The sequence below is a fragment of the Babylonia areolata genome, chromosome 27 (genome assembly GCF_041734735.1).
Source record: "Babylonia areolata isolate BAREFJ2019XMU chromosome 27, ASM4173473v1, whole genome shotgun sequence".
In the NCBI taxonomy this organism is placed as follows: domain Eukaryota; kingdom Metazoa; phylum Mollusca; class Gastropoda; order Neogastropoda; family Buccinidae; genus Babylonia; species Babylonia areolata.
The window spans coordinates 18,949,457-18,950,289 of NC_134902.1; positions in this window are offsets into that span (position 1 = coordinate 18,949,457).

Below are 833 nucleotides of genomic sequence, written 5' to 3' on the forward strand. Positions count from 1 at the left end.
TTGCCCCTTTCGTGGTTTATACAGCAATGTCTTTCCCCTTGCGTGGTTTATACAGCAATGTCTCCCCCCTTTGCCCCTTTTGTGGTTTATACAGCAATGTCTTCCCCCTTTGCCCCTTTTGTGGTTTATACAGCAATGTCTTCCCCCTTTGCCCCTTTTGTGGTTTATACAGCAATGTCTTCCCCCTTTGCCCCTTTCGTGGTTTATACAGCAATGTCTTTCCCCTTTCGTGGTTTATATAGCAATGTCTTTGCCCCTTTCGTGGTTTATACAGCAATGTCTTCCCCCTTTGCCCCTTTCGTGGTTTATACAGCAATGTCTTCCCCCTTTGCCCCTTTCGTGGTTTATACAGCAATGTCTTTGCCCATTCTGTGGTTTATACAGCAATGTCTTTGCCCCTTTTTTGTGGTTTATACAGCAATGTCCTTCCCCTTTTGTAGTTTATACAACAATGTCTTTCCCTTTTTTTGGTTCATAAACAATGTCTTTGCCCCTTTTGTGATCTACACAACGTCTTTGCCCCTTTTGTGGTTTATACAGCAATGTCTTTCCCCTTTGCCCCTTTTGTGGTTTATACAGGCAAGATCTTTACCCCTTTTGTGGTTTATACGGCAAGATCTTTACCCCTTTTGTGGTTTATACAGCAAGATCTTTGCCACTTTTGTGGTTTATAAGCAAGGTCTTTGCCCATTTGTTTGGTTCATACAGCAAGATCTTTGCTCCTTTTGCAGTGTATAACCGAAGTTATTGCCCCCTTTCGTGGTTTATAAGCAAAGTCTTTTGTTTCCACAGCAATGGCTTCGCTCTTTTGTTGACAGGGTGTGTACAGATAT